The sequence below is a fragment of the Rhinatrema bivittatum genome, chromosome 5, assembly GCF_901001135.1.
Source record: "Rhinatrema bivittatum chromosome 5, aRhiBiv1.1, whole genome shotgun sequence".
Lineage (NCBI taxonomy): Eukaryota > Metazoa > Chordata > Amphibia > Gymnophiona > Rhinatrematidae > Rhinatrema > Rhinatrema bivittatum.
In genome coordinates this window covers 49,201,837-49,214,552 of record NC_042619.1, presented here as the reverse complement: position 1 = coordinate 49,214,552, position 12,716 = coordinate 49,201,837, and the positions used below count along the sequence as shown (strand labels likewise).

Below are 12,716 nucleotides of genomic sequence, written 5' to 3'. Positions count from 1 at the left end.
CCGCGGCCCCTGCCGAACTACTCTGCTCGTGAGTCTCCACTCTGGTGTACCCCACTCCGCAGATTACTGCCGAACTACACTACTCGTGAGCCTCTACTTCGGTGTACCCCGCTTCACGGACCACTGCCGAACTACGCTGCCCGTGAGTCTCCACTATAGTGTACCCCGCTCTGCGGACCATTGCTGTGCTACTCTGCTTCGTGGAGAACCAGCGCTGTTGTACCCCGCTCCGTGGGCCACTATCATCGCTAGGGACCAGCCGTGCTTGTGAACTGTGACTGCTTAGCACTCTCCCGCTCCTCGGGCCAACGCCTTGTTTCTGCTACTACATCTTGCTCCCCGCTCCTCGGGGTAGCATTCTGCTTACACTCCGAGCCTGTACCACACTTCCCCGCTCCTCGGGGTAGTGTTCCCTTGCATTGCCAGAGACCCCTGGGTTCCCCGTGCTTGGGTAACCTACGTCATCCCTCCTGTGTAGACACTCTCTCTGAGGCCCCGCCCCCCGGGGTCACCCCCTCTGCACTCCCCGCTCCTCGGGGCCTGTTCTGCACTCCACCACCAGGGGGATCCTTTCTGGCTCCTTTCTCCCACAGTCCAGTCTCCTACTCTCTTCCTACTTGCATGGGCTGTGCTACCTATAGCTCTGACCTCGCCTCCTGACGGGGAAGCTCAACAGGGCTCCTCCCCGTGGGTGGTACCACCTATCACCTCGGGCCAAGGGCCCACTAATCTACGAATCCTAACATATAATTTGTACCCTGGTATCAGTGTTCCATTTGTTATCTTCCTTTCATCAGATCTCTGAAATGCCAATCTTATCTACCTCTTCATTCAGTGCTCTACATTCTAACTCTCCATCTTATTTTTTAAATTTCTAGCATTTGTATACATACATTGCAAAATATGCTTTTTGTTTGTATTAACCTGCATATCAGTTGACAGGGGTAATTTGGAATCTTTATCTCCTCTTTCCTTAAAGGTACTGGGCTACTTCAGCATTTATTGCAACCTCTATTGAGATGCACTAACGTCCCTGTTTTGTTAATATCCTTCAAAGATACATCATTCCCAATCATGCACTTCTGAGTGAGTGACTGTTTTCATCCCATCATCGTTTAAAAGCTGATCTCTATATGTTTTTTTTTTTAAAGGTTAGTGCCAGCAATTTAGTTTCCATTGGAATAGGCTCTCCCTTCCCCAGAATGTTCCCCAGTTCCTAACAAACCTAAAACCCAATCCCCTGCACCATTGTCCCATTCATATATTGAGACTCTGGGGTCCTGTACGTGGATTGGGAAGTATTTCTGAGAATACAATCCTGGAAGTTCTGGATTTCAATTTCCTACCAGGCACATGGGTACATATGTGTGCACATTCGTCAGCCTGTGCCCAGGCAGTTGGCCTTTTTATAACATACAGAAGCCAATCCAACATAGCAGGAATGCAAACAGAGCAAGAATAGATCGGTATCAAAGGATGCTTTTATTAATACAAGTAATAGAAAACAAATGCCCGACTCTGGACGAGTTTCACCCATACAAGGTAGGCTGCTTCAGGGGCTATGTAAATAAATAAATAAATAAATGTTATTTAGATATTTACATTACATAAATGTATTAAAAAATAAATATTAAAAACCATAAATATATTTAAAAAATCATAAATGTATTAAAAATATACACACATGCTTTTTAAGTACGTACAGCATCATGAGCACACAAAAAATCATACACATATATAAATCATACACTGTAAAATTCTAAACATAAAGAAAGCAGGCACCTATAATAATCGTTTATATAAAAATTGATAGCTACCTATATTCAGCCCGTGCCCAAAGACGTGGCCATTTTATAACATATACACGTATATGTGCATGTTATAAAATAGCCTGACCATGCACACGTGTGCTCAATTTTAAGTGGGCGTGAATCTGTGTGTGCAAATGATGCTTGTACCACATAAGTGAGTGAATTTTAAAAAACACGTGCACCAACGCATTACCAGTTTTCCCAGTTCCCAGGAATGCCTTTTTTTTTTTTTTACACATGCAAATTTACTTACAGACCCTTACTTATGCATGTATTTTGAGGTTTATAAAGTAGCATATGATATATGATGATATATGATGATTTTTAAGTTTGTATCCAACGCAATAGACAGAAGTGATTTGGTCACAAGGTGTATTAACAGTATTTGAACACTGGCTTCCCTAGTTTACAATATGCTTTTCTATCCTCTAGGCTACTCCTTGATACACTAATTTCAAGTCTGAATCTAAGAAAAGATCTTCACTTTTTATTTTAAGTTGCACAAGTCCTTTTCCAAAATAGACTATATATTGTTTTCTCCAAAAATTCTGACTAAAGTAACTATGGCCAAAACAGGAGCTACTTCTCTTTTGAATAACTCCCAAGTCAGTATGAAATTGTTTCTGGAAGCAGAATTTCATGGTTATAGTTTAAGATTAAAACCTTACCTCATCCAGGATGGGAAGTTTCAAAACTTTTTGTTGGATTAATGGGAAGATTATGAAAGAAGCAACATTCTTGTAGGTATAATCTGACATTATCCTGGGATGTAGCTATAGCAGTCATGCTGGGAAACATAATATCCCATTTGCTCACAAAAGAATCCAGTAAGACCCTTAGAGTAACTATTAATTATTCAGAAAGCAGGGATTCTAAAATTCCTCCAGATGAACTATGACTTCACCCTCTCTTCTTTCTATGCAGGAGTAGTAAGAATGTGCTGTATCCCAGCTAGCAGAACAGCCTGATAGGCATTTAACATTCTCATCTCCCTTTGATTCAGTATCCCGGTCTATTCCTTTATTGATCAAGTATCCCCATCAATAATCCCTTCCTCTTTAGGGAACCTCCAACATTATTCTTGGGTTCTCTTTCAGGTGTTCTGAATCGAGACAAGCCTTTGATTCATAGTTCTTATCCATCTGAAGCCACTTAATCCAACTAATTGTTTTTTGGATCCCCCAGTGCATGTGGGAGCAGATGGTGGTGGCAGCTTTAATTCCATTCGGTTCTACCTTTAGCTGAACTACCTCAAACCTCCATCCACCAGGGCAGCTGGATACAGATATCACCAAAGCCTTTGGAAGACTTCTCTAAAGACTGCCATCCCTGCATGATTATACTGCATTGTTATCATTTTTTTCTATTCCTTTTATTTGTTTCCATAATAAATATAATGATTTTCAAAATGAGGACTTGAGCTCTTTTAAAAGGTGTATTTCCAAAACATTTATCCTAAATGTCTACAAATTGCAGATGCTGCTGCTTTTGTATTGGACTAAATACATTTTGACTGCCTGTCAAGAGCTGTGCACCCTTCACCAGGTCAGGTTATAATTACTTGAATATACAAGTAAATTGTAGGTTGGATTACAATATCTCATTACATACTATTTCATCCTAAAAGGCTGCAGTTTTCAAATGCTTTGTGTCAGTGTATATAACCTAACTGTACACCCAGGCCAAAGGATTTCAAAACAGATAGTTTGGAGACCAGCCATATTGAAGTGCTGACTTAATTTATAGTCCCTAATGACAAAACATTTCCTTTGATTCCAATCTCAAAATTATTGCTTCTTGCAGTTTTAGAAATCTGTAATAAAAGTCGAAATTTCACCTAGAAGGGAGCAATCCTGCTTCTGATGAATCAGAGCATGATGCCCTGAAAAGGTAGCAAATCGGCATTAGAAGAATGAACATTGACTGAGATCATCCTCCAAGAAATCAAACCAAAGCTGTAAAATGATTGTTAGAGGGACAGATCAAGCTGCTGGTTTTGACAGTACAGCACTCAAAACCCTTTTACTAGCCCATCAATATATTCACAAATTTGACTCTATCTTTCTGTTCTCCTTTTCTCCTTATCACCACCTTACCCTAATTGGTCACTTCGCACGTCTTCTTTCTTCACCTCCTCTCTCTGGAACAAACTGTCTCCAGACATCCAAAATACCCCTTCACTCCCCCACATTAGAGTTCTGATTAAAACCTAAGGTATATTCCAGGTACATCTCAGACATATGCTGGTGGGTCCACTGAAAGACCTGTTCAATAGATCCCTGGAAACAAGAGTGGTGCTGCAAGATTGGAAAAAATGCGGTTGTGGTCCCTCTTCACAAGGATGGTAACAGAGAGGAGGCTGGAAACTACAGGCCCAATTAGCCTCACCTCAGTGGTGAGAAAATTAATGGAGACGCTGCTGAAGGAAAGGATAGAGAACTATTTACAATCAGGTGGCTTGCTAGATCCAAAGCAGCATGGATTCACCAGGTATTGGTCCTGTCAGACCAATTTTTTTTTTTTGTGTAATATATTTTACTGAGATTCAATAAACCAGATACATAACAATGGAATAGTAATACAAATCACAGTTCGTGAATCCCATCCAACATTCTCCCTCCCATCCCCTCCCCTTCCCATCCCTGTTCCATCCTCTATGGTTTCCATTTAAGGTAAATAAGGTACCTATGGAAGATAACTAAGTCCTGTGCATCAAATGCCTGTAACCCGTAAACCAAACATATTTATAAATATATTATCTCAGATATTAATAATCGGGTGCAGTTGGTCGTAGGGGATAATGAAGTAGTGGTCTCCAAAGTTGACAATTAGAGTTGGGTGTCATATTCCAGGTAGGTCTGATTGACAAACTGAAGAGTAGTAAATCACCCGGACTGGATGGTATACACCCCAGAGTTCTGAAGGAACTAAAAACTGAAATTTCAGCCCTATTAGTAAAAATTTGTAACTTATCATTAAAATCATCCATTGTACCTGGAGACTGGAGGATAGTAAATGTAACCCTAATATTTAAAAAGGGCTCCAGAGGTGATCCGGGAAACTACAGACCGGTTAGCCTGACTTCAGTGCCAGGAAAAATAGTGGAAAGTGTTCTAAACATCAAAATCACAGAACATATAGAAAGACATGGTTTAATGGAACAAACTCAGCATGGCTTTACCCAGGGCAAGTCTTGCCTCACAAATCTGCTTCACTTTTTTGAAGGGGTTAATAAACATGTGGATAAAGGTGAACCGGTAGATATAGTATACTTGGATTTTCAGAAGGCGTTTGACAAAGTTCCTCATGAGAGGCTTCTAGGAAAAGTAAAAAGTCATGGGATAGGTGGCGATGTCCTTTCGTGGATTGCAAACTGGCTAAAAGACAGGAAACAGAGAGTAGGATTAAATGGACAATTTTCTCAGTGGAAGGGAGTGGACAGTGGAGTGCCTCAGGGATCTGTATTGGGACCCTTACTTTTCAATATATTTATAAATGATCTGGAAAGAAATACGATGAGTGAGATAATCAAATTTGCAGATGACACAAAATTGTTCAGCGTAGTTAAATCACAAGCGGATTGTGATAAATTGCAGGAAGACCTTGTGAGACTGGAAAATTGGGCATCCAAATGGCAGATGAAATTTAATGTGGATAAGTGCAAGGTGATGCATATAGGGAAAAATAACCCATGCTATAATTACACAATGTTGGGTTCCGTATTAGGTGCTACAACCCAAGAAAGAGATCTAGGTGTCATAGTGGATAACACATTGAAATCGTCGGTTCAGTGTGCTGCGGCAGTCAAAAAAGCAAACAGAATGTTGGGAATTATTAGAAAGGGAATGGTGAATAAAACGGAAAATGTCATAATGCCTCTGTATCGCTCCATGGTGAGACCGCACCTTGAATACTGTGTACAATTCTGGTCGCCGCATCTCAAAAAAGATATAATTGCGATGGAGAAGGGCTACCAAAATGATAAGTGGAATGGAACAACTCCCCTATGAGGAAAGACTAAAGAGGTTAGGACTTTTCAGCTTGGAGAAGAGACGACTGAGGGGGGATATGATAGAGGTGTTTAAAACACCTCTATCATATCTAAATCATATGTAATATCTAAATATCTAAATCATATGTAATATGTATATCATATCTAAATCATATGTAAACCGGCATGATGTGTTTGCAACATGAATGCCGGTATATAAAAATTTTAAATAAAAAATAAATAAATAAATAAAATCATGAAAGGTCTAGAACGGGTAGATGTGAATCGGTTATTTACTCTTTCGGATAGTAGAAAGACTAGGGGGCACTCCATGAAGTTGGCATGGGGCACATTTAAAACTAATCGGAGAAAGTTCATTTTTACTCAATGCACAATTAAACTCTGGAATTTGTTGCCAGAGGATGTGGTTAGTGCAGTTAGTATAGCTGTGTTTAAAAAAGGATTGGATAAGTTCTTGGGAGAAGAAGTCCATTACCTGCTATTAAGTTCACTTAAAGAATAGCCACTGCCATTAGCAATGGTAACATGGAATATACTTAGTTTTTGGGTACTTGCCAGGTTCTTATGGCCTGGATTGGCCACTGTGGGAAACAGGATGCTGGGCTTGATGGACCCTTGGTCTGACCCAGTATGGCATTTTCTTGTCTTCTTATTATGGAAGACAAATAGTTTGTTTGTCCTTCAAGGTGGGACTAGGCAAGGAGAGCTGGCCTCGCGGGATAACATAGCTCGCTAGATTAAGGAGGTAGTCATGGCTGCATATATTGATGTTGGAAAGCTTTTACCTAGTCAGGACAGGGCTTTTTCCACTAGGGCTCAGGCAAGGTCAGGTTACTAAAGCAAGGTCATGTTACGCATCGGTCTAAATGTAGGACCTGCTAAGAAATTTAATACCAAGGTAAGACTCCATAAAAACACTGGAAACTGCAAAGGAGAGCAAAGATATTTCACTCCTGTCAGGAAATAGGCCACATCAGGATGAGCTGACAAGGATCCAACATTTACCTGACCTCTGAAATAGGCAAGAGCCACTACTTGTACCTTTAACAAATTTTTAAAGATGGCGCCGGCCATCCAGTGCTCCTACCATGTGACAGGAGCCGGCCAATGGCACAGATACCCTGTCACATGGTTAGGGCAAAGGGCCATCAGCGCCATTTTTATTAGCACAGCCGATGGCCTGAGAGCGGGAGATCGCTCCCCGCCCCCCCCACTGGACCACCAGGTAATTTTAAAACTGTTTTGGGGGGGGGGGGGTTCGGGAAGCAAAGGGGTCATTTTTAAAGGGTCGGGTGGGTTTTTGTTTATCGGCTCGGGCGCAGCCGTTAAACAAAAACAATCGTGCCAGACTATAAAAATTGTAAGATTTGAATTGGAACCGGAACCGAACCGATTCCGATTCACATCTCTATTGGGCATGTTGGGAAGTTGTGACCAGCCTGTCCACAGTACATACACAGACCATGCCTCTTCCATAGTCTTCTCTTTTTGGAAGTCAAATGACTACGACCAAGTTGCATCAGTTCATCTCCACTGGCAGCAGGAATTACTGGAACCATCCGAGGTGCAGGTTTAGCACTAGCCTCCTTCTGACCTGGTCCTCTATTAGGCCAGAGTTCTTTCACCTTATCACGAAGCCAGTGGTCGATCCTAGTAACCAAATCCATTAGTTCATCCAGCAAGTCAGGTGTTTCACAAGCAGCCAGCTCATCTTTCAAGCGAGTATCCAGGCCTCTGAAGAAGAGAGTTTTCAGGCATTTGGGGTCCCAGCAGAGTTCTGTAGCAAGAGTCTTAAACTCTATCGCAAAATCATCCAGTGGTCGGTTGCCTTGCTTCAGGTCCACCAGAGCAAAACCGGCAATGGTCACTCAGGCAGGATCATCAAACAGATTTGAATAAGTCCAAAAATCCATCTATATCCTGCAATATAGGATCCTTGCATTCCCACAGTGTAGAGGCCCAAGACAAGGCCCTTCCATCAAGATAAGATAAAATGTAAGTAGTCTTGGCAAAAGCCATGGGGAAGTGAGAAGGCTGTAATGCAAAATGCATGAAGCACTGGTTTAGAAAGCCCCTGGTTTTCTGAATCTCTCCCGAGAAATGAACTGGAGCAGCCAGCGGTACAGCAGTCTTTAAAGTTACTTCAGGTAACTGACCTTCATTACTGGAAGTAGCGCCTTGGGTCTTCTGTGCGTGCAGCTGATGAAACGCTGAAGTGAGTTTCTCCAATGCGTCTTGCTGTTCCGAAATGGCCTGCAGGGCATCGAGCTGTGCCGGATCCATGACGTTAGCAATCTGTTATTGTTTGTAAGGTTTTGGGTGGACCCTTGGACACTGTGGCAGATGACCACGCCCACGGGGGGGGGAGACCCGTGAGGGGCCACAGGTCAGGCTCAGCTTAGGACACATAACACACAATTATCTTTTATTAAACATAGTTGAGAAGCCACCAGAGGTGGCAGTAGTGAGTAGAGATGAAGTCCGGCTGGGCTTGTAGTCCCTCAGGACACTGGAACAGCGATCCCTCAATAGCTGTGCTGTAGTGGAGAGAAACTGAGATAGTGAATACAGTGGAGCATACACAGGGTTCTGATATAGATCCTCGTTGGTTGATTACTCACACAGCGGTCTCTCCCAGAAGGTAACACAGAAGCTGGAATAGAGGCAGGCCCTCGAGGAGCAAGTATCTGGTTCCAGGGAACAGCTCTGAGAGAATATAGATGGTAACTCACTGATATTGTAGGAAGCGGGTTCTTCCAAGCAGCTCAGGCAGCGAGTTCGGGAACATGGGCCCTCGAGGAGCGAGTACCGGTTCCAGACAGCAACCTGGAAGAAAAGAGAGAGGCCCCCGAGGAACGGGTACCCCGATAGAGTAAGTCCAATAAAGGAGAGGCAGAGTAGCTAGGTATGGAGAGCGAATCCCATCCATAAGGAGTCCCTTGCTAACTCGGATACCTAGCAAACAGAGTAGGCTTTTGTATCCGGGATGCGTGACGTCATCACAGGGGGACGCCCCTGAGGTTCGCACCAAAGAAGGAATAAGAAGCAGGGCCATGCGGCGCGCACATCCTATGTAGCTGAACAAAATGGCGACATTCAGCGCCCAAGCTGGACCAGGAACCCCGGAGAGGACGGCAGGCAGACACCGCGGCAGCCAGATGTCCATCAACCACGGGAGGAGTCGCCAAAGAGGTAAGGAGGGCGGAGTGGAGATGTCGGGCAGCGACAGTCTTAACAACGACCTCTCATGCTAAAGGAGCATGGCGTCTACTTCTTATCCTACAGTAATGGAGGAACTGGTGATTCGCCCCACTTACTGGCCAGTTTCTCCAACTCACTCCCAAAGAAGAGCGAGCCTTTAAAGGGCAGTTTTCTGAGGTAAGTCTTGGAGATCGCATCAGTCAACCAATTCCTCAGCCATAACTGACATCTGGCCGCTATTATCGAAGCCACCTCTCTGGCTGAGGTGTGGACCAAATCACAGTCTGCATCTGCCAAGAAGGCTGGTTCCATAACTGCCTTGGAATTTACCCCAGAGTCATCAACCTCTTGAGAGAGAAGAAATCAAGAGCAGCCACCAGGGAACAACAGGAAGCTATTTGCAAAGTCACTGACACTGCTTCAAATGCCTGCTTAAGGATACTTTTAATCCTTCTATCGTGTACATCCTTCAAGGCTGTTCTTCCCTCTACAGGAATAGTTGTCTACTTGGAGACTGCACATACAAATGCATCCACCTTCAGAAAACGTAAATGTTCTCTCACCACCAGATCCAGAGGGTACAGGCCTTCCAAAACCTGACCTCCTTTGAAATTAGCCTCCGGGACGCCCCACTCAAGATCAATCAATTCTTGAATAGCCTCCATCACAGGGAAAAAAACAAGAGGTTTTACACAGAGAAACCAAAATGGGATCTTTTTCTTTGGCTCAGACATGGAATCTGCCCCAAGTATTCCCAGCATTTTCAAGGTCTGGGAAATCAGGGCCAGTAGTTCATCTCTATGGACGAACCATAGTATAGTCCTATATAGTTCTAATCCTGCAGGAATTTCACCATCCTCAAGAGAATCAGGATCAGCGTCATCATCCATGCCATTCGGATCTCTATCGGGCAGTGCCCCTGCCACTCTAGGAGTACTTTGGCGCTTAACAGTAGGTCTCAGCAAGGTTTGTACCTGGGACTCTGCCCTGGGAGCATTGGACAGGGCTGAGGACTACGCCTGAAGAAAGAATTGCAATCCCTGTAAAATTTCTACCCATGAAAATGTAGAAGTATCCAGACCAGAAGGTACCTGAGGTGTACTCACTGAGCTGCATTCCCCTGCTGAAGAACCAGTTAGGGGAGTTCCAAAATCAGGCGCCTCACCTGAAACATGTTTACCCAGACCTACATCCAGCTGGGAAGAACCAGGCTTAGTGAAGTCAAAGGGAGATAATTCTTCCTGAGCCTCCAAACAGCGCTGGCACAAGTCAGCGGGCACTCCTGGTTGAGATGCCCGAATATGACAGGCAGTGCAAAGAGAAAGGCACTTAGGTTTCTTTGATATAGGCACCATTAGACCGGCAGCACACTGATCGGCAGCCGGAGACGTGTTTCTAGTTGCTTTTTTTTTTTTATTTAGAACGTCCAAAAAAAATTCTAGGCATCCAATCTAGGCGTCCAATGCCTAGGGGTCTAAGACTTAGGCATCCCTTTCCATAAGTGTACAGCAACACTCAACTTGTGGCCACTAAAGGCATTGCTTAACTTGGACGCACAGGCTACTAGGCCTGCCTAATTGTCCAAAAACTGAATATACATCTTGGATGCATAGCTAGACGCACACACCAAACTGACAATCCTGTAGCATGCAGCCTAAAGAAAGTGTGCAAAACACCATTGAGGACCACCACACAGCATGCAGCAAAAAACCCTCAGCATGGGGCCTAGCTGACAGAGGCTGCTCATTCCACCAGACTGCCCACATCCCTCGACCTCCCCCGGAGCAGGACAAACGTTGGAACATCTGAGCATGGAGACCGAGGGAAGGAGGAAGTCCTATACCAAAATATCCTCATTCTCTGTACATTTTTTTTCAAAACTTACCTGAGCTCAGCCTTACCTGGCTGAGTACAGAGACTGTCTCCGGCTGTGGGGGTAGTGGGCATGTGCCGTCACCGCTGAGCTCGGCTTCTTGCACCCGCTGCCTTTCAGCTGCTCAAGCAGCTAAGTCTACACCCACTGAAAAACCAGCTAACAGACCAAGGCACTCATCTGAGGGACCACGAAAATCAACTCAAAAATTCTCAACTGGGGAGGGACCTTTTGCTATCACCGCAGGAGAGCAGGGCAAATTTATTTTCCTTGTTTCTCTTTTTTCAAATCAAAGCAATCCCCAATAGGAAGATGCACATCCACCATCTGCTGGAGATGGAGAATACTGACAGGCTGATGTCACTGCAGGGGTATATATACTGTGATGTCAGTTTGCTCCGTCTTTATCTTCTGGTAGAGGTGCATAACCATTTGTTCTGGATTCATCTAACTGGACGCTAAGAAACACCACGTGTCATGACGAATTCTGACCTGCTTGTCGATGGAGAAACTCCTTTAACTAAATTCTTTTGCATGCCATCAGACAAAGCAAGCAGCACAGTTTATACTACACTCCTGCCTAAAACCTGATTGATATAGTAACATAGTAAATAGCAACAGAAAAAGACCAACATGGCTCATCTAATCTGCCCAGCAAGGTATTTACGGTTGCAGCTGCCACTCTGTGCAAGTTGCCCCCATGCCTACTGTTTTAGGGTATCGTATGCGTCTCCTGGAAGCACAATACAATTATTTCAAAGGAGTTTTGGCATAAACCACTGCTCCATGCATATTATCCAAGTATTTTGTTTTCATCTTGTTGACAAAAAGGAATCCCCTGTGTTTATCCCATGCTTTCCTGAATTATGTTACAGTCTATCTTCACTACCTCCGCTGGGAGTACATTGCATGTATCCATTCCCCTTTCTGTGAAAAAATATTTTGTAATATTCCTGAGTCTGCTTCCTTGTAGCTTCATATGTGACCCCTAGTTTTACAGCTTCCTTTCCACTGGAAAAGGTTTAATTGTACATTAATATCTTTCAGGTATTTACATATCCGTATCATATAGTTCTCTCTCTTCTTCTTCTTCTCTAGGGTATACATGTTCATGTCCTGAACTCTCGACTCATATGTCTTTTGGTGCAGTTCCCACGCCGCTTTAGTTGCCTTTCTCCGGACCTATAGCCTATCTCTATCCTTTTTGAGATCTCTATCCTTTTTGAGATACAGCCTCCAGAAGTGAACACAGTACTCCAGGTGAAGCCTCACCAGTGACCTGTACAGGACTGGTTATGTCCCTCTTTATGTAGCTTAGCATCCAGGTGGCTCTAGCCATAGCTACAAAAATCACTCCGAGCCATAAATCCCAGTAGTGGACCAGCCTCTCAATCAATTTCCCCAAAAATGATAGATTGATTTAAAATGCTTGAGATTATTCAGATCAAGAATGGATTGACCATTTCACATTTAAGGACTGAAGGCAAGGGAAGCAATAGTTAATTCAGTCAAAGTCCAATTACCTGTTCTTCAATGCCTTGATTATCCAAAACAGGAAAGGATCAATCAGACGAGTCGAAAGTCTCATCTTTCATATCAACAATTCTACACTGAACCATGATGGAGCAGAATTTGAAGGGTAAGAACTACACTTAGCTGTCAAATTATCAGAAACTTCAAAAGCAATGAATATATTTTATCAGTAAAGCTTCTGATTTTAGGTTTTAACCAATAAACACTGATAAAACACACCTAACGTAAAAAAAAATAATAATAATAATAATAACACTGGTATTTATCAGATAAACACCACTTCTCT

General features: G+C 43.3%; 1 protein-coding gene across 3 annotated transcripts in view; it reads right to left on the bottom strand.

Moving 5' to 3' along the window:
- FAT3 (FAT atypical cadherin 3) overlaps window positions 1-12,716 on the bottom strand; it is a 1,056,928-nt gene that overhangs the window by 899,157 nt on the left and 145,055 nt on the right. The window lies entirely within an intron of this gene.